Below are 19790 nucleotides of genomic sequence, written 5' to 3'. Positions count from 1 at the left end.
TTCTTCCACCAGTCTTTCCCCTCACTACAACATGTTTTTAAGAAGCATGCCTGGGCCAGCGCTGTGGCGCACTTGTAATCCCAGCGGCTGGGGAGGCCGAAGCAGGAGGAACACGAGTTCAAAGCCAGCCTCGGCAATTTAGCGAGTCCTTTAGCAACTCGGTGAGACCCTGTCTCTAAATAAAAGACACACACACACTCACACAAAGGGCTGGGGATGTGGCTCAGTGGTTAAGTGACCCTGGGTTCAATCTCCAGTACCCCTGCCCCCCCCCCCGCAAAAAAATAAAGCATGCCTGGTAATTATAGCTAAAATTTATGGAGAGCTTATTATGTGTTAGTCCCTGTGCTAATTGCTTTGCCAATGTTAGCTCCTTTACTCCTCACATCAGTCTTATGAGGTACGTACCACTATCCTCCTCGTTTTATAGATGAAGATACTACTAATTCTCAGATAAGTGACTTGCTCAAGGAGATAGAAGAATGGCCTAGGAGACAGGAGAACTGGGATCATATTGCTTTTATGTGATCATTTAATTTCTCTACTTGAAACTTCCTCTGATTTCCCACAGTCCTATCTGGTAAAGTTCAAACTCCCTAGCAAATCTCTTCATACTCAGGTCACTTCACACCTTTCTTGCCTCATCTTTTGCTGAGCACAGTATTCCAACCAGCCAGAGTTTCCTACTATTTCCTGGAAATGCCATGCCCTTTCATACCTTTCCTACAGCATCCTGTGATGTCATCATTCTCGTCATCCCTTCTTTTTTAAAAATATTTTATTAGTTATGGATGGATACAATATCTTTATTTTTATTTACTTATTTTTATGTGGTGCCCAGGATTGAACCCAGGGCCTCACGAGTGTGAGGTAGGTGCTCTACCACTGAGCTACAATCACTGAGCTACAATCCCAGCCCAGTCATCCCTTCTTCAAGTCTCTTATTTTGTAAACTCCTGTTCATATTTCCCTATCTCACCTCAGGTGCAGTTAGTTCTCCTTTTACTGTATTCCTAAGCACCATGAGCAGGCTCATATTATATAGTGCAAACCATTTTTGTTTATTTGTCTTTCTCCCAATAAACTGTGAGCTCCTTGAGGGCAGAAACACATTTTATGTATCTCTGTGACCTCAGCTCTGGGTCATATAGTAGACAAGAAATGTTGGTGGAATGAATGTATTAAAGGGATCAGGAATCAAATGATATTACACTTGGACATTTAATAACTTTTAAATAAATATATCATATGTATTCTCTGCCTGGCCATGTTCTGCTTTTCCTATTAGACAACAAGCTTCTAGGGGCAGGGACTGTAATTTGACTTGTCTACCATTTGCAGTGTTTCCTGATACATATTCTGTGATGTCTGGTGAGGAAGGATATCCATGCAACCAGGACTTTTCAGCAGTTTCAGCACATTGGCCGTTCACGGTGATATTAGCCTCCCTATGGTAAAATAACCATCTTAGTTCTCCACATTCCTTTGTTCTACTCCAATTTGCATTTGTCCTCTACCTATCACCTAAGTGGTACATCTTGTAAGTGCTTTACAAGTGGTGAATTCAGTAGAGGAGAGGGCCTGGTATGAGAGAGCCTGGTGGGCACTAAGGTACAAGGCACTCTCTTCAAACTGAAACAGGTGTGGTGACAGATCATGGAGAGTTGCTGAGATGGGGAAATGGCAGGGTGGGGCAGGCACCTGTCCTAGCTTGAGTTATATCTTGCATTGTTTCTGTGCATTTGTTTGAAAAGGTCCACCTCTTCACTAACTCATGTCCATCATCTCCTTAAAGTTCCAATTCAAAGCTCAAAACTTACATGTTCTTGGAAACTTTCCCTGACTAGCCCAACCTGATAGATCACTTATCTACTTTACACCCCCTGAACCTCTAGGAACTCCATTTATATTTAATTTTGTGCTTGTGGTTATCTATCTTTCCATTCCATGAGGATATATTGACTCCTCCACTAGATTATAGACTCTAACATCAATCAACAGTTGCTTATTGAGACTTCACAAGATGAAAGTATATCTTGAAAGCTTGAACAGATAAAAATGATCATATGCCATAGGACCAGATGTTTTAGGAGGGTGGGCAAAAGGATTGGTGGGGTGATAAAAACATCATGGCTTTAAAGCTAGAGAGGTAAGGGTAACTCACCTCATTGCTATGGGAGTGTTAGACACATGTCAGTCAAGAAACAGTCAGCAAGATGGCCTTAGAAAATAAAAGAGACTTTGGTCATGGAAGAGGACTAACAGGAAGCCCCCAGAAAACCATTGCTGTCATAAACTATGAATAGATATGGCAGGATATGGGAGGTGCAGCCTTTTTTTCCCAGTTTGAAACCCTAGACTGTATGTTCTCAAATTGATCCCCATTCACCACTTGTTTTATTTTTCCTCTTGAAGGTCACAGGAGTTTGGCTCTCTTGCCTCTTTCACTGTCACCACCCACTCTTCTACCTGGGTGCCACCCCCCAAGACTGCTGCCAAACCGGCTCTATTAATTTGAATTGAGATAGACATTTCCCCACTTCTTTGTTACCCTGCCCAGCTCTGAAAAAAAAAGTACAACCCCCACCTAGGATTTTTACAGGATTTTTCCCTTGTAACCACAGGAAAAGATGCAGTGGTAGACATAAATAATAATGAGAAAATTCCAGATTGTTAGAAAGCACCACCTCTACTTGTCCCTGATCTTCACAGATGTGTATGGAATATGCATATTTTTGGTTGCCCTCTTCCCTAAGACATTTATGGTTTTATCTGTGAAAGAGTCCTTGTCTTAGGAAAACACCTTCTCAACCTTGTCTCTGTGTTGTTTTTTAAAAATTCTTTTTGGTTAGTAAATGTTTCTCAAAGTCCTGTTTTCTAGACACCAGACTAGCTAGGCACTTTCACAAAAAGTGAAGCCCTAGACTGAAAGACTCAGATTTTAGCCCTGAATAGATTTGAGTTGGTTTGCTAAGTTTGAGGCAAGTTTCAGTCCTTTCTGAACCCTGGAAGTCATTCCATTGTAGTAAAAAGAACACTAGATTTTCAGGAGATCTGAGTCCTTGTCATAGCTTTGTCATTCTGTTGTTTACTAATAATAGTTACCCTAATATCAATAGTAACATTGGGTTTTTATTTTGTATTAGGCACTGTGCTAAGTGCTTTACATAAATTGTCTGATTTAATCTACACATGTATAATAAGCTTAATGTTATTACTTATTTTCATTTCACAAAGGAAAGTGAGACTTAGGGTAAAGGGTCAGGAGTTACTAAGAGGTACAGTAGAGATACAAACCTAGTCAGCCTGACTTCAAAGCCTATACAAGTCAATTCCCCTTTTCTGGCTTTGCTTTCTTTATTTGTAAAATGAGAATTATATATTGAATGATCTCCAAAGTCTCTGCTAGCTCTAAAATCCTACTTCTAGTGATTTCCAGTCTGGGTACTATACTCCACATTGTCCTTTGGTCTTTAGGCTTCCCTGAGTTTAAACTTTACATCCAGACAAATTCAGTCCTGGATCCCTGCATGAAGAATTTCCACAATGTTTCATCCCTTAGGTTTTGAGGGTCCTTTGAGCTTCCTCTTTAAGCTTCCTATGGACCTCTATGGTTCCAATCTTTGAAAGTCCTACTGGCATAATATTTACCACAGTTTTGTTTTCTTCTTGCATATGCAAGGCAAACACTCCCTCTGAGTTATAGCCACAATCAATAATTTGTTTTGAGACAGGGTCTCCCTTAGTGGCACAGGCTGGCTTCCGACATGTGATCCTTCTGCCTCAGTCTGTGAGTTGGTGGGATTAGAGTTTCTGGGATTTCATGCATGTGCTGTGACACCCAGTTTTTACCAAAGCATTTTAACCAAAGAGTCTTTCCCTGCCCCCCCCCATCAGGAAAAAAAAAAGATCTGGGGGTGTATCTCAGTGTTAGAGTGATTGCATAGGCCTGGGGTTGTTCAATGCCCAGCATTTCAGTCCTTTCTGAACCCTGGAAAAGAATCTGAAAGTTTCCAGTACATTAAAACATGCTCATGATATTAAATGTGCAGGAAAAGAGCTGGATGTGAGAGTTTATATACTATGTACTTATTTTTTTTTTTAAAGAGAGAGTGAGAGAGGAGAGAGAGAGAGAGAGAGAATTTTTTAATATTTATTTTTTAGTTCTCGGCGGACACAACATCTTTGTTGGTATGTGGTGCTGAGGATCGAACCCGGGCCGCACGCATGCCAGGCGAGCGCGCTACCGCTGAGCCACATCTCCAGCCCCTATGTACTTATTTTTAAATTTATTATTTTTATTTATTCTGACTTGTTGTACATGATGGCAGAATGTAATTTATTTCATATTACACATATAGAGCACAATTTTTCAAGACACTGATTGTACACAAATTTACTATGTACTTATAATTTTGATTAAAACACATTGAGAAAAGATAGGAAGAAATGTTAAAAAGTGTTAATGGTGGTTATAGTATTTTTAATTTTCCTTTCCTTAATTTTTTTTTCAATTTGCTGTGACTGCATATAATTTTAAACTGGGGGAACTGCTTTGTATTTTGCCTCTTTCTACAAGGGATTTGAAGCACCTTACCAAAAAAGAGTACAAATGTTGTAAGATTATAGAAATAGAAAATCAGATGCATGAAAGGAAGAGGAAGCTAATATGCAATGACTAAACATTAAACTCACCTTTTGGGGTAGTCAAGGGAAGGGGTAAAATGCAGTCAATTACATAAGTCTTGTTATCAGGAAGAAAGAAGCATGGCATTCCTCAAGAGAGATAGAGATTTTCCTGTCACTACATTCTTTTCTCCCCCTATTTAAAAGACAGAACTTGAGCAAATAAACAAAAACATTGGGAGTGGGGGGAAACACTTACAATCCCCTTGCCCTTCTACAATTTTAATCTTTGCCTCTCAGCTTTCAATCCTTTTCCACAGACACATATAATTTTACATGGTTGTAATTAGAGTCTATATACTATTTTCTGTTCTTCTTTTTTTCCATGAATATATCATAAACACATTTTCATATTTAGTCTTCCATAATTATATTTTTTAACAGCTACATAATGCTCCATTGCTGGTACTAAATTCCATAAGAAATATCTCATGTGGGATTAACATAAGGGACAATGTCCTCAGTAACAGTTTCATAACACATGCAGAAGAGATTTCCATATTACTTTCTCGTAACTACTCTGGCTAAAAGCCAAGGGTGTAACATTAAAACACTTCTGCAGGGGCCAAGCTCAGATGGTTCAGGCATGTAACCTTCTGGTGTTCTAACTTGATCTGAGGACACAACTTAAAATGCCACCTAAAGGAGTGGATGGATAGAATGTCCCTTACAATATATTCCATAAATATCTCTTCTCCTAGCCAGGCTTTTGACAGGACCTCAGAGGCCAACTACATTTATTCCCCGATGAAAGCCAGAAGTATTGGTATGCTCTGTTGTTGATTGAGGCAGGATCCATATGTTTTGAAAGCCAGATGAACAGGTGGTCGGGTGACATGGTTACCATTCTGGCTTGAAAGTTGAGAAGCCTGACTAGTGTTGTTGCCTGCATAGAAGTTTAGCTCATATCCCCATGAAGGTAGGGTGCAGGTGAAACCAGATTTTTCCTAGGAAGTAGCTTTTGGATCTAAGTTCCGTACCACAGAGAAGGGTTTTTTGATCTGAACAGTTTTCAAAGCCCTAACCAGTCATGCAGCTTGGGCCTAAGAAAGGAAGTCTCAAAATATTCCAGTGGAACCTCTGGTTTTAGGAATTATAGTGTCCCACTCCGCCTGCCAGTAGGAATTAGCTGCAGAATAGGGTTTTATATTGACCAATTGAATTTTGGAGACTGTCACCAAGGAAGATTAAAATTTTTTACATACATGATGTCAAGCTGTTATTTCTGGCACTAATTATGTACCAGAGCCAATTGCCTCTTAAAGACTACACCTAATATGCAATAATATAACTATGTCGGCTGCATAAAGCCAGATTTACTTTTATTTCAAAATTTTATTGTATAAACATTACAGGCACAAAATGAAAGACTTTTTAGAAATAGAGGAAAAGGAAAAAAATAATTATAATCCTACCATTTTAACAAAAACATCAATAAGCTTTTGTTTACTTCCCTTATTTTTCATATTTATATTCATATTGAATATATCAACTTGTGTCCTGATTTAATAATTGTAATCATACAAGTAATACATGAATATATTTCTTTAAAAATATAGAACATTATGGGAAAAACCCCTAAAAGTCCCTTTGGACCCTTATCACATAGACTTTTCCCCCTCCCTGAAGTAACCATTGTCATGAGTTTGATAAATACTCTGCTAGACCTTCAAAAAATACTCTTAGGCTGGGTGTGGTGGTACATGCCTGTCATCCCAGCAACATGGGTACTGAGGCAGAAAGATGCCAGTTTGAGGCCAGCCTCAGCAATTTAGAGAGGTCCTAAGCAATTTAGTGAGACCCTGTCTCACAATAAAAAATAAAAAGGACTGGGGATGTAGCTCAGTAGTACAGGGCCCCTCTGGGTTCAATCCCCAGTACCACATACATGACGGCAGAGCCCTCATGACCTGATCATCTCTCAAAGATCCCACTGTTGCACTGGGGGTTAAATTTCTAACACATGAACTTTGGTGAACACATTCAAACCGTAGCAATTTTCTTTGCTTTTCTGTGCATAAATGATTATATTAGGCCACTTGCTTTTTTCACACAAAATGTTTTTGAGGTGTATCCTTGATGATACAACTGTTCATTCCTTTTAATCGCTGTATTCTATTTCATTAGTGAATATGCTGCATTTTATTAAGTCATTCAGATGTATTATCAAGCTGGCCACAGTGGCACATGCCTGTAATCCAGCTACTTGGGAGGCTGAGACCCAGAGAATCATAAGTTAGAGGTCAGTCTTAGCAACTTAGTGAAACCCCGACTCAAAATATAAAAGGATTGAGGATGTATCTAGCATATGTGAGGCCCTAGGTTCAATTCCCAGTACCTTCTCACTGCAAAAAAGATGAATTATCACACTGAAAAGACAAGGTTTTTAGAAAGCCTGTCTTTCTGTGAAATAAATGTACTTAAACAATGTAGAAATTTATCCCAACACCCTCACATGACGTGTATTAAACTAAAATCCTCCATCAACCATTTCACTTGCCCACTAAAAGCTTTGAAGATGACAGAGTTGTACATAAAGTCAACAGAAAAGTACAAACATCTTACAAAAATGGTCTTGGCTCAGTCAGCATTGTTCAGTTAGTTGGGTTGTGTGTCACAAATGGGGTTTAGACCCGGAGAGAACTGATGTACTTTCTTGTTTTCTGTAAATGCCTGTGGGGCTCCCTGAATCCCCATCCAGATCTCCTTTATCACCAGAAAGTTCCTGGCTGTTTCATATAGCCTGCAAAATCTATAGCTCACAAAGATAGGCATGTGGTTACACAATTTGCTCCCAGAGTAGGCTCCAGAATGTCCAGATGCAGTGTCCAGTTGATCTTTCCTGGCAGTATCAGGCAGATATGACAGCACATGTGGGCTGAAGAAATACACAGCCTGCCCCTGGGAGCAACAGGGAGGGACTCAAAGGCACAAATACATTCTTAATACAGACAAAAATAAAAGGAGATAAAAATATGCTAGCTATGTCTGTTATAAAAATCAATTACAAGCTACTCTTTTTCATATGGGCCTCCATATATGAAAGTATACCTATCCTCTTGTCTTTCCCTTCCCCCTCCCATTTCCTGTTCTTTTATGTTTACTTTCTCTGATCTCTGCTTAGTCCTTTTCTCCCTCTGCCTCTGGCAGTTTCCACCGCTGATCCCCTTTTTTCTTTTTCTGGGGCCAGTCTTATAGTATCCTTCAAGAAGATCATGAGCTCTGTTAATCTGTAAGTGGTATCAGGCCATTAAGATATAAGTTAAAGAGAAAAGAGGCTTAAACACAGTCCTGTTTTACTTGTGATTGAGATTTGGTGTACCAGGGACCCTGTATGTACCCTGAGTCTTTCTACTTTAAACTTTAAAAAACAAAGTCCCTTCCTCCACTATAAGAGCAATACATGTTTACTAAAAAATGTATTTTAGAACTTTTTTTTTTCCTTTTGGTAGTGGGGATTGAATCCAGGGTTGCTTTACCACTGAGCTACATTCCCAGCCCATTTTATTTTATTTTTATTTTTAAATATTTATTTTTTTTCATGATTTTATTGGTATATTATAATTGTACATACTGGTGGGCCTCTTTTTTTTTTTTTTTGCAACAGGGTCTCATTAAGTTGCTGAGCCTGGCCTCAAACTCATGATCCTCCTGCCTTAGCAATCCCAAGTCACTGGTATTATGGGTATGCACCACTGTGCTTGGCTCAGTATTTTGGTATGTTTATTTCCAGTATTATTTTTTACCTTTGGAATGGATTTTAAAAACCCAACACCATTGTAATCACATTGTACATACACTTTTGTTTCCTCCTGATTTAACATGTAAACATGTTTTCAATTAATCACAGGACTTCATAAATATAATTTTAGCACCTGTATAGGATTCTTTCAGTTGTATCTACCATACTTTAATTGTTTCTGTATTGTTAGCTATCTATGTTGAAGTGATATTAAAATGAGAATTTGCACAAGCATTAAATATCAAAGATCTATGTGAAGCACATATAGATTGTCCCAGACCAGTAATTGCCTATGCAATCACAAGGAAATGATAGTTCAATGAAAGCTGTAATTTTTCAGTCAATGATAGTTTTCCCCACAAAATTTAAGAGACTATATATATAATATCAGTGAATCTTATAGTAATGTCAGGACCTTTCTATCCATAATGGAAACCTGATGTACTAGGGAAAAATAATACTTTGGAATCAGACATCCTTTCCTTTATTTAATAGATATTAATTGAGTGACTTTTATGTGCTCATGACTGTTAATACGCTAAAAAGAAAAACAAAATGCTTGCTTTCATGGAGCATATAGTTCAGGGGAGTTCATGGGTTATCAAACAAGAAATTACACACAACATGCTAAATGCTAAGATGGGGGAAATGTTGGGGGCCATAGGTATATAAAAGATGGTATCTAACCTACACTAGGAGGATCAAGAAGGCTTTCTGGAACAAGTGACAATAAATAGGAGTTATCAAGCTGAAAATACAAAAGAGACTAGGGGAGTGTCTTTGTTTTTCAAACAGAGAAAGCAATAAGAACAAAGACTTATAAACATGAGAGAAACTTTTTTTCTGATGGGGTCTCACTATGTTGTCCAAACTGGTCTGGAACTCCTGGGTCCAAGCTATCATCCTGCCTCAGCTTCCTGAATAGCTGGGACTATAGGTGTGTACCACCAGGCCCAACAAGAGACTTATTTTTGTGGGTACCAGGGATTGAACTCAGGGGCACTTGACCACTGAGCCACATCCCCAGCCCTATTTTGTATTTTATTTAGATACAGGGACTCACCGAGTTGCTTAGCACCTTGCTTTTGCTGATGCTGGCTTTGAACTCAGGATCCTCTTGCCTCAGCCTTCGGAGCTGCTGGATTACAGGCGTGCGTCACTATGCCCTGTTATCAAGAGAATTTTATCTGAAAATGTCTTTATTTTGTTTTGATTCTTAAATGTTATTGTAATTTAACATAGAATTCCAGGTTGACAATACTTTTTTCCCAACAATTTAGAGATGTTTTCCTGTGGTCTTCTAGTTTGCATAGTTCCTGAGGTGATTATGCAATGTTGTTGTTCTCTGGACGCTTTCATGATTTTCTCTTTATCTTTGGTTCTCAGCAGGTTGATTATGATACCAGTAGGTACAATTTTCTTCATATTTATTCTGTTTGAGCTTTACAGAACTTGAATCTATAAATGTATGCCTTTTGCCAAATTTGAGACATATTCAATCATAATTGCTTCAAAGAATGTTTTTGCCCAGCTACTCTTCTCCTTTTGGGATTGCAATCAAATGTATTTTAGACCTGTGGTATTATACTACAGGTCTGAAAGGCTTGGTCCGTAATTTTTTCCCATCCTTTTTATCTCTTCTTCAGATTTGACATTTTTATTACTATATAGTGCAGTATATAGTGAACCCAGGGTTTCACACTTATTAAGCAAGTACTCTGCCACTGAACTTCATCCCCAGACCTTTTTGTTTTGTTTTGAGACAGGGTCTTGCAAAATTGCTGAAATTGTCTTTGATCTTCCATCTGATCCTCCTGCCTCAGCCTCCTGAATATAGGCATGTCCCACTGTGCCTGCATATCTTCAAGTTCTTGAATTCTGTTATTTCATTCTGCAATTAAGTCCATCTAGTTAATTTCTCCTTTCAGGTATTATATTTTTAATTCTAGAATTTCCATTTAGTTTTTTTTTTCACGCTTTCTGTTTTTCTATTGAGGTTTCTTTTTTGTTTGTTTATCACCAGGGTATTTTTCTCTCATCATTAAGCATCATCATCTCCAGGTTGGCCTCCATTGTCTTTTCCCTGGAGAATGCATCACATTTTCCTGATTCTTCATGGATTAATTTGATAGGGTTTCCTGGACTTTGTGCATGCTATGTTGTGGGGCTCCTGGATTTTGTTATGTTCTCTGAACAGTATGGATATGTTGGTTTTAACAGGCCATCAGCTTGGTTAGATTTGAACTGCACTCTACCTTGCCTGTACTGGGTTGCAGCTCAGATCTCAACGTTGTCCTTTCCATCTTAGATGGAAAAACTGCTTTGAATCTGCTCTATGTGTTCATGGTTCAAAATACACCTTGAAAATAGTTTATACAGATAATTTAGAACTCCTTTTCTCAAGGTCTCTCTCTCTCTCTCTCTCTCTCTCTCTCTCTCTCTCTCTCTTTCTCTCTCTCTCAGTACTGTGGGCTGAACCCAGGGATACTGAAGATGTAGCCACTGAGCTACATCCTCAGATCTTTTTTATTTTTTATTTTGAGACAGGGTCTCCTTAAGTTGCTTAGAACCTCAATAAGTTGCTGAGGCTGGCCTTGAATTTGTGAGCCTCCTTCCTCAATCTCCTGAGTCACTGGCTTCAGAGTCTCTCCTTTCTGAGGTTTCCCTTATTTTTCCACTGTGGTTGTTCCATGCTCTGTCCTCTGGTTCTCCAGGCTAGAAAAGCTGGTTTTCAAATGGAGTTTTAGTAGTCTGGACAGTGATTGCAGACTGTCCTCAGGCTAAAGTAAAAAATGGGAAATTTACCTCATGCTGATCCCTTATTTCAAATTCCAGTTACCCTCTGGAAATATTCCTTTTGTCTACTTTCTGGAGCTAGCAGGTAGTTTGCAAGTTGGGTGGGGTGTGTGCTTTTTCAGAGTTTACAGGTGTTATCTATTGAGAATTTTTGTCATCATACTGAGAATAGAAAGTGTGAGAGATTCTCAGATGAACTTACTTCATATTTGAGGGGTGGATATCATAGACCTCAACTGCTTTCTTTTTCATCCTAATGTTTCTCTACAAAAACACTGAGTCTCCTCTTGCTTCAGAGAAAAAACAGTCTAATTTGTCTACTTTCCCCCATCACTTCCTGATTATAGCAGAACCTACAATTTACCTATCTATTCTTTTATTGATCTAACAAACATGTATTAAACCAGGCACTGTGCTAGGTGTTAGGAATAAAAAAAAAATGTGCAAAAATAAGCCAGGCATGGAGTGTTGGCATATGCCTGTAATCACAGTGACTCAGGAGGCTGAGGCAGGAAAATCATAAATTCAAGGCCATTCTGAGCAACTTAAGGGAGATCATGTCAAATAAGTAAATAAAATAAAATAAAAGGCTGGAGCTGGAAATGTAAGGCTCTGAGTTCTATTTCCAGCAAAAAAAAAAAAAAAAAAAAAAAAAAAGGCAAAGGTCTAGCTTCTTAATCACCAAAAATTAACTTTTTTTGTGTGGTGTTGGAGATGGAACCCAGAAACTCACTCTAGCAAGGTAAATATTCTACCACTGAGCTGTACCCCTAGTCCCAGTCTCTTTAATTTTTCTGCTTCCTCCTCCATTGACCCATTGACTCTGGTGGCCAACCTCTTCTTGCCTTCCCATTGTTCTCCCTCCTCATTGATTTCTCCTTTCATTTTCCAAGTAGAGAAATTCTCAGAGACTATGTTCTTAGCAGTCTCCTCTTTCTTTCTTTCTATCTCTCTCTTTCCACCTACTGGGGTGGGGGTTGAACCCAGGGTCTCTCACATGCTGGGCAATGACTCTAGTACTGAGGTACACCCCTAGTCCATCCTTGGCAGTCTTTTTTTTTAATATTTTGTTGTAGATTAACACAATGTATTTTATTTATCTATTTTTTATGTGGTGCTGAGAATCGAACCCAGTGCCTCACACGTGCCAGGCAAGCGCTCTACCACTGAGCCACAACCCCAGCCCTTGACAGTCTTAATCTTAGCATTTCTACTACCTTCCATGCTCAAGATTCCCAAATCTATCTTCAGCTTCACCTCTCCCTTCAAATTGAGATTTGCATTTCAGTTAATAGTCTCTGCCCGGTTGTCCAATGATGATATTAAACTGCATGTAGTGAAAATACAACTTATTGCCTTGCTTCTGAATCCACTCCTTTTCCTGTGTGTTTCTATTTCACTTAATTCTGACACTGAAAACACAGAGTTAAATAAGAACTGTGTTCAGGTTTTTGCAAAAGGGATCTTTGCATTGGGTATTGGACAGGAAGCTTAACTATAGGAAAGACTCTAAAGACCATTCCAATACTGTGATTTTGTCATGTTTCCAGCACGGTGCCACTCACTTCCTTGGAGGAGTTCACAATAAAATTGAGGGAAACCAGGGGCTGGGGTTGTGACTCAGTGGTAGAGTGCTTGCCTAGCATGTGTGAGGCCCTGGGTTCGATCCTTAGCACTACATACAAATAAATTAATTAAATAAAGGCATGTGTCTAACTACAACTAAAAAATAAATATAAAAAAAGAAATTTAGTTTTAAAAAAATTGAGGGAAACTGAACAATTGAGAGATATCTGGTCCTGACTTCAAATGCAACAGGAGCCTAGCACCGTGCAGCTACTTGGGTGGTGCAAGCAGAAACAACAAAATTTTAAAGCCAGTCTCAGCAATTGAGCAAGACCCTGTCTCAAAACAACAACAACTTAAAAATCACTGGGGATATACCTCAGTGATAAAGTGTCCCTGAAGTCAATCCCCAGTTTAAATAAAAATGCAGTAGGAATTCAGAGAAAGGGGGTGGTGTGCACTGAAGTAAGAGAAAACTTCCCGGAGAACCAAGCTAAGCTCTTTAAAGTTAGAAGCTGTCTTCTATTTAATTTCTATTCACACAGCACTATTCTCTGCACACTGTAGAAACTCCATAAAGCTTTTTGAATTATTTTATAATATTATTAAATCTTATTGAGTACACAGTGAGCACATAGTTCTTCACTAAATGATGTGGGAGTTAACCAAGATTTGATGCAGTCTCTGACCTTTTCTAGTCAATCAGTCAACCAACAAATATTTACTGAGTACCTATTATTTGCTATGCACAATGCTAGGAATTATGGAGGATGCAAGAGAAATGTAAGCTTTAGTCCCTTCCCTTAGGGAGTTTTCAATATGGTTGGTAAGATGAGACATATATGCACACAAGGCTAAATAAGAATGTGAGTTAGAGCCAAATGAACATTACAGACAATAAGTGTAAAAATTTTTTTAAAAGTACAGATTACTGTAGACTAGATGGATATGATGGCTTTATGGAAGAGGTGGAAACTGCACTGGGCTTTGAAGGATGGGCAGAAATTAAATAAGCTTGAAGTTCTCATAGTTGTTAAGGTGATAGAATTCAACAAAAACAGTTTCAGGCTAAAGACCAAACAGAAAAATATCCAGGCAGCAGTAAGCGGTTTATACCAGAGTGTTACTGAGCAGTTGTTAGTGTCATTCTACCCTTTCCCACAGCAAGAATGTTTTTTTCTCCTTCTGTTTTTTTTCCTAATGTTCCGCCAGCCTCCCATCTTCCCTGCTTTAGGTGACACACAGCTATTTTTCCCTGAGAGGTATGTTTAAAGCTTGGGCTCAAAAATCAAACTATCTGGGTTCAAATCCCAACTTTGCCACTTATTAGCTGTATAATTTTCAGCAAGTTGCTTAATGTGTCTCTGCCTTATCAGCACACTGCAGACATAAAAATAGTACTTAGGCTCTGGCATGGTGGCACATGCCTATAATCTGAGTGACTTGGGAGGCTGAGGCAGGAGAATCACAAGTTTAATGCCAGTTTGGGCAATTTAGCAAGACCCCATTACAAAATTAAAAAAAATAAAAAGGGCTGTGGAAGTAGTTCAGTGGTAGAGTACCCCTGGTGCAATCCCCAGTACAGGAAAAAAATTGCACCTCTCTCATAGGGCTGTTTTGAAGATTTTTTATATGGTGCTGGGATGGAACCTAGGGCCTCATGTATGCTAGGCAAGTTCTCTACCACTGAGCTATATCACAGCCCCTGTTTTGAGGATTTACTGAATTGAAATATATAAAGTGCTTAAAATAGAGCATGGCATGTAATAAATGTTCAATAAGTGTTAGCTTTTATTAAGGGAAAAAGCCTGGCTAATTACAATATTATTATCTTTCCAGGTCTTACTGTCACTAGATAATTAATTCTATAATTTATGAATACCTCTGTGGAAGCTGGAGGCCAAACTCTTTGTCAGCTGATGGCCTAGGTCTTTAGCAACCTCCATAAACATGCACAGATACTCATACACTTAGGTCACTCCACTGTTTCTCAGATTGTCCTCACCCCTAGGCGATCCAGAGATACTTTGGTAACATAAATACAATCGCCAACTTAAGTAGACAAGTTGAATGTTTAAAGAGCTTTTCATCAGCACAGGGAGGGAACTGACAACTTTCAGACGGGATTTAGTTGAGAGTAGAGACTATCCCTAGGGAGGCGCCAGGTGAAATTAGGGTTAAATGAACATCAAGAAGGGAAGTCACTAATGGTAAAAGGCAGCTGGATGGGTGTGTGTGGAAAAAGCGGGGCTCCATAGAAAGGCAGCTCAACTCTAGATCCCCTAGAATACAGAATGCATGAAAGCTGCTTTTTTGTTTTCATTACTGCATTAACTTGTTTTACACCCAGACTATAGTTCTAGACCCCTGCTCCTAAGAACACAAGCACCAAAATTCCAGGGACTTTTGATTTGCCATTTCCTTGGGACAGTCTGAATAGAGTATAAAAAAATTTCTTGTCGATATGATTGCATAACACTAATTCAGAGCTTGCGAAATCTCCTTCAGGGAGAAATTTAAGGGCTGGAAGATGGATAGGTGTCTGTCTGATTAAGGTACAGTATTGCCTGTGGGCAGGATAACAAACTAAAAGAGATCCCTTCCAATATAAGGATCCTAAATCTTTATTTCTCATTTTCCCCTATTCTTGACTTCTTTTGACAAAGAATAAATATGGTCAAGGAAATGCAATATTAGGGACAACAGACATCAAAGTTCTGATGTTACCTGTTTGCCAAGGGATTTGACTGGCTACTCCGTGTGGTAGTGATGGTGGTGATGGTGGTGGTGGTGGTGGTGATGGTGGTGGTGGTGGCGGGATGGTGGTGGTGGTGGTGAGGTGGGTTGGGGTGGGTGTGTGGATGGGAGATGAATTGAAGTCTAAAGGATAACTGTGCTTTGGCCAGTAACACTTGGTAACTGTGTGCCTCCCATGAAAAACAAAAAGGTGTGTGCATGTGTGTGTGTGTGTGTGTGTGTGTGTGTGTATGTGTCTGTCTGTCTGTCAGCACTTGTTAACAGCTGTTATTACCTTATTATTGCAAATGATTTAATTAGCCCAATACCTTTTACTCTTTTCCTTTTTCTATCTTATCAAACCTTTCTCTTAAAGACCAAGGATAGGTTATTTACACCTCATTGTGAATTTAACTTACACAATTCTCCTGGGGCTCTTTGATTTTAAGCCTTATCTTTTCACTCATCTATAAATTCAAATTTTTACTTTCATTCCCTCCAGCTGTTAAACACATTTCAATCGCTCCTATCCTTTTTTTTTATTGGTTGTTCACAACATTACAAAGCTCTTGACATATCATATTTCATACATTAGATTCAAGTGGGTTATGAACTCCCATTTTTACCCCAAATACAGATTGCAGAATCACTTCGGTTACACATCCACATTTTTACATAATGCCATATTAGTAACTGTTGTATTCTGCTACCTTTCCTATCCTCTACTATCCCCCCTCCCCTCCCCTCCCATCTTCTCTCTCTATCCCATCTACTGTAATTCATTTCCCTCCTTGTTTATTATCCCATTCCCCTCACAACCTCTTATATGTAATTTTGTATAACAATGAGGGTCTCCCTCCATTTCCATGCAATTTCCCTTTTCTCTCCCTTTCCCTCCCACCTCGTGTCTCTGTTTAATGTTAATCTTTTCTTCCTGCTCTTCCTCCCTGCTCTGTTCTTAGTTACTCTCATTATATCAAAGAAGACATTTGGTATTTGTTTCGCTCCTATCCTTAAGAACAAACAAACAAACAAACAAACCTTTCTTTGACAATGCATTGCCCTCTAGCTACTGCAATCCTTTCTTAGGCAAACTGCTCAAAACAATTTCTTTACTAAATATTTCTACTTCTCAGATTCAGTTCTCAATCCACTGTATCTGGGTTCTACTCTACCAAAGTTGAGTATCTGACTCTACCAAAGTTGCTCTCATTTAGGTAATTGTCAAACCCAGTGAACATTTCAGGGCTTATCTTTTTTTGACCTTTCTACTAGAGTAAACACAGTTAACCACCTACTTGCTCCTTCTGGAAACTTTAAATCCCTTGCCTACAGATCACTATCATCCCCTAGTTCTCTTTTCTACCTTTATGACCTCTCTTTATAAACATTTCTTCCTCTGTCTGTCCTTTAACATTTTTCACAAATGGAAATAGTTTTTTTTTTCCTGATTAAAAAAAGAATGTAAGCCTTGGGCTTGATCCCCAGCACCACAGAAACAAAACAAAACAACAGAATATATATCCATTGTTAAAAAAAAAAAAGTCAGATCCTGTGGCTCAGTGATAGAGCACTTGCCTGTTAAGTGTGAGGCCCTGGGTTTCATCCCCAACACACCCACACAAAAGGGTGGATCCTAGGGGATGGAAATGTAGCTCAGTTGCAGTGTGCTTGCCTAGCATGTATGAGGCTTTGATATGACCCAAAGCACAGAAAAAAGAGTCAGATCCTTTAGAAAATGATAAATAAAAAATGCAAAATCCAACTGAGATCCCAGAGGAAACCATCATTATCTTTTTCACGTACATGCTTCCAGATTTTAAAAAGTAAAAAAAAGGTGTGCAATTGTGCACACCTGTAATCTCAGTGACTTGGGAGGCCAAAACAGGAGATTCCCAAGTTCAAAGCCACCCTTAAAAATTTAGTGATGCCCTGTCTCAAAATGAAAAAAATAAGAAGGACTTGGGATATAGCTCAGTGGTAAAGGGTCCCTGGGTTCAATCTCAAGTACAAAAAAAAAATTATATATATGGGGGTGAGGATGTAGCTCAGTGGTAGAGTGGTTGTCCTGCATGTGCATGGCCCTAGTTTTAAGCCTTAGCACTACAATCTCTCTATATACATACATACATACATACATACATATATATAATTATATATGTATATACATATATATATATATCATCTACATTAATATAAATGGTATCATGCTATAATTTTTTATACCTTTATCTTATTTAATTATTTTTATCTAGTGCTGAGGATTGAACCTAGTGCCTCACATGTGCTAGGCAAGTGCTCTACCACTGAGCCACAACCCCAGCACCCATGCTATGATATTTTTACCAGCTTCTTTTACTTTTTCACAGACATGATTCCATATCAACAGGTATAGAACCTTATTTTATTTTTGGTGCTGGGGATTGAACCCAGAGCCTTGTATGATAAGCATATGCTCTACCACTGAGCTACATTCTTGGCCTTGAACATTATTTTAAATGAATATATAGGAGAATCCTGAATTTGTCCATTGATATAACAGACTGGGTTTTATGATGAAAGTGACTTGAGATGTAATGCCTTATAAAATACAAACTATTATCTATAATATAAACAGATTCACAAACTGGGCTTAGTGTCCTATGTCTGTAACTACTAGGGAGGCTGAGATATGACGTATGTACTTGAGCCCAGGAATTAGAGACCAGCCTGGATCTCAACCAGCATAACAACAAATTCACAAATTAGAAGACAATGACTACAAAAATACTGAATAAAATAAAAATTTACTCTTAAAACCAAGGTCCTGCCAGGCATAGTGGCACACACCTGTAATTCCATCTCCTCAGGAGGTTGAGGAAGGAGTATCACAAGTTCAAGGGCAGCCTGAGCAACTTAGTGAGACCCTGTTTCAAAAAAATAAATATAAAAAGGGCTGAGGATGCAATTCAGTGGTAGAGCACTTACCTAGCATGCATGAGGTTCTGGGTTCAATCCTTAGTACCACAAAAACAGAAATAAAAAAATCTACCAAGATCCTTATGCTGTTACCTTTGTGTAATTATTCATTTATTTCTTCATGATAACTTATTGGAACTGAACATTTTAAGTCAAAGATTTCTGTATATAACATTAACATATTTTAAACTAAAAAAGTACTTAAACAGAATAAAAGAAAAAGAACCCTCTTTGCCATCCAAGACTCCTTTTCTCTAATTCTGCTCTCCAACAACAACCAGCATTACAAGTTTTCTTGAAGTTAAAAGTTTTTTTTTTTTTTTTTAATGTACTGCCAATCTGCTCCCCAGAAAGATTGCTGGGATTCACATTCTCCTCAGAACTGCATGATCTCACCAACTTTTAAAATTTCAGTCCTTGCCTCTTCACATTTTTCTTTCTGTACTATGTGCTGGTGACTCCCAAGTCTTTATCTATAACCATGACCAGGCCCTGGAGCTCCAGGCAAGTATTTTCAACTGTTAGCTGGACATCTCCACCTGGATGCCCTACAAACAAGCCTGATTTATCTGAACTAAACTCATTGTCTTCCCTCCCAAACTTACTACTCTTTCTGTAATTCCAGTTTTGATTGATAGTACTTAGTTATGTAAGTCAGAAACCTAGGGGTCATCTTTAATTTCTTCCCTCTTCCCTACCTCCAAATAGTAATAATAGCTGTTACTAAACACTTATTGGCTTGCACATGTAATATTTTATCTCAAATTCTCACAACAGCCCCAGAGGACATCTTGAGATTTTCACTTTACAGATGAGGAAAACTATAACTTGTTCAAGGTTATACAGCTGAGAAGCAGGATTTAAACACTATCAGTCTCAATTCATGGCTCACACATATATGTCCTAGACTATACTATCAAAATAGCTAATACAAGTCCTATTTTATTTTCTCAGTCGCTGTCCTATCTTTTCTCTTTTCTCCATTCCCACCATCATCACCTGATTCTAACTCTTGTAAATACTTCCATAAGTAGTCACATTCAATTCAAATACATTTTCCATGTTACCTGCAAAACAATCCTTCAAAAACATAAATCTGATCATGTCATTTTCCTCCCAGGATCCTTCAGTGGCTCCCTATTACCTGTGATAAAGGCAGCGATCCTTTGGTTAATATCAAGGGATCCCTCTCCTCTGCTCATTTCCAGTCACCCTACCTCTCTAAACACTTTCATCATATAATCCAAACTGGTGATAACTGCCTAAAATTATCTTGCTGTTTCTTATCACAAGGACTTTGTATGCC

The sequence above is a fragment of the Urocitellus parryii genome, chromosome X (assembly GCF_045843805.1).
Source record: "Urocitellus parryii isolate mUroPar1 chromosome X, mUroPar1.hap1, whole genome shotgun sequence".
Lineage (NCBI taxonomy): Eukaryota > Metazoa > Chordata > Mammalia > Rodentia > Sciuridae > Urocitellus > Urocitellus parryii.
The sequence above is the reverse complement of the archived record's forward strand: the minus strand, read 5'-3'. Positions refer to the sequence as shown.